This window comes from Notothenia coriiceps, unplaced genomic scaffold (genome assembly GCF_000735185.1).
Source record: "Notothenia coriiceps isolate Sejong01 unplaced genomic scaffold, NC01 NC01_scaffold00019001, whole genome shotgun sequence".
Classification (NCBI taxonomy): Eukaryota; Metazoa; Chordata; class Actinopteri; order Perciformes; family Nototheniidae; genus Notothenia; species Notothenia coriiceps.
In genome coordinates this window covers 572,173-574,648 of record NW_011351702.1, presented here as the reverse complement: position 1 = coordinate 574,648, position 2,476 = coordinate 572,173, and positions in this window count along the sequence as shown.

The window sequence follows — 2,476 nt, the reverse complement described above, 5'->3', positions numbered from 1 at the left end:
TTCTCTCTCTCTCTCTCTCTCTCTCTCTCTCTCTCTTTTGTGCTCTCTCTCTCTCTCTCTCTCTCTCTCTCTCTCTCTCTCTCTCTCTCTCTCTCTCTCTCTCTCTCCTCCCACTCTGCCTCTCGGGTTACGATGACTGGGGGTTTTCTTGCTTCCATCTCAATGTGTGTGTGTGTGTGTGTCTCCCTCTCTGTGTCCTTGTCCCAGCCTCCTGCCACCCAGCAGCCGCGCTGTGATTGGCCGGTGAGCAGGGGTCCTGACACAGCTCCAGACGTGTTTCAACAGATGGTGGAGGTTAGAGAGTGTCATCACATCGAGGAGAGGATTAGAGGAGAGAGGTTGTCCTGTGTGGTCTCCCCCCCTCTCTCTCTCTTTCACTGACTGACTCTGAAACTTATTCACAATCCTCTCGGGAGAAAACTCCGGGAGAGAAGAGGAAACACTCCGGGAGAGAAGAGGAAACACTCCGAGAGGAATCCAAGCTTCACTCCTGCTTTCCAGGTACTTTTATCTGCTTTCCTTCCCTTAGTGTGTGTTACTGCAGCTCAGTGTGTGTGTAGGACTTCATCGTTTTCCCTCTCTCTGAATGACAGGAATTCCCTCCGTCGCAAATTCCTCCGTCTCCGGGGATTAGAGGGCAGCACATTCCATTAATGTCATTTCCCCCCGATCCGTACGCAGCCATCTGTTAATTTCTGCTCTTCTGTTTGAAAAGGGAAGCTGTCACTTCAAAACAAGCTGCAATCTGTTTGTAGACGTTCCTTTGACTGTAGGTAACTTGTGATAAGAGGCATTTTAAACCCCATCTCTCCACCTTCCCTTCCTTCACCTCAGCCCTGATACCTTCTTTCATTCATCTTTTTGAGAGTGCAGGTCTGTCAGTCCGTTTTCTGCACAAACTGTCAGAGACACTCGGCTATTTAACGCAAAGTGAGAAGGGAAACTTGCCGGTGTGGAGGGAATATGATGTATAGTTTGTATACCTGGCTGCAGGCGGAGTGTGAGAGTGTGTGAGAGTGTGTGAGAGTGTGTGAGAGTGTGTGAGAGGTGTTTGCCGATGGAGATTGTGCAGCTGTGAGGCTGAAAGCTGCTGTTGTGTGTGCCGGTGTTTACCTTGGTAAACCAGCCATGGCTACACTTCCTGCTTGTTTCTTAAAGTATTTAACACAACCACCAATATGGCGTGATGACTGCTGCTTTAAGGATCAATGAGAGGAGCCGTTGAGAGATCCTGAGAGGGAGAGTTCATGTTTCTGGGTTTGGGAGGGAGGTCTTTCTGAAGGCTGTCGCTGAACTCACTTTAAATCGCCTCATTCGTTCCCTAAAAGGAAATGTAATAACACATTACACCTACTCCCAGCTTCTGAAGACTGAACTCCACCTTAGATCCAGTCCAGAAACTGGGATTAGGTGCAATGTGTTGTTACATTTCCTCTATTTTAAGGACCAAATGAGGCACCTGGGACTTCTTTGTGTCAAACCTTCCGTCCAAAAGACTTTATTCTGGTGTTACAAAATGACTAAACTATTCTGTAATCCTGAGCCGGCACGTAACACACTGGCTCACATTTCAATACTGTGAATCCTGAGAGAAAAAATAACCTCAGCATCCATAAAAACCTCTCTCCACTTCAGCTTCTGAAGCAGGTCCAGCTCCTGATTAGCCTTTAGCTTCACAGCGCTACCAACAAGAGCAGCTGCTGCAAATAATTAGCTTTCTTCTGGGGGGGACAGGGGGTCGCTTGCCAAGACAAACGTTGTTCCAGTAGCTGCTCTGGCCATCACTAGATCTACCCGTGTGTGTGTGTGTGTGTGTGTGTGTGTGTGTGTGTGTGTGTGTGTGTGTGTGTGTGTGTGTGTGTGTGTGTGTGTGTGTGTGTGTGAATACCAGCCACAGTGAATCAGAAGTTTCCATGTGACGAAGCAGGTCGTGACTAATGAATGTAGGAAATGACAAAAGGCCATGAAATATTCACATTTGTTCTGAAACGTGTGAACTCTTAAGGCCGTGTTCAGGGAGTGTTTCCACTCCTTCTCCGAGTCTAAACCCTGCCCTGTCTTCTCTCCATAATCAGCGCCATAACTCATCTCACACTGTCATCACGCTGCGTTTTAATCTTCTCAGTGTGACCCTTCAATCACAGTTATGAGTTATATCATTACAGGGTTTTCTGGGTGGCAGAGACCTCGTATATAAAGCGTTGCAGAGGACTCTCTCTTCTCCCTGAGGAGTATGGAGACGCTCATGGAGAGAAAAGGAGATTAGAAATTAACTTAAAATGGAGAAAATATGAAGACTTGAATTCTTGAAGACACGATCCAGAAGTGATTAATTGAAGTACCGGTAAATGACGGCTGCATTTAAAAATAAGCAAGAAATGTGTGTGTGTGTTTGTGTGTGTGTGTGTGTGTGTGTGTGTGTGTGTGTGTGTGTGTGTGTGTGTGTGTGTGTGTGTGTGTTCGTGTGTGTGTGTGT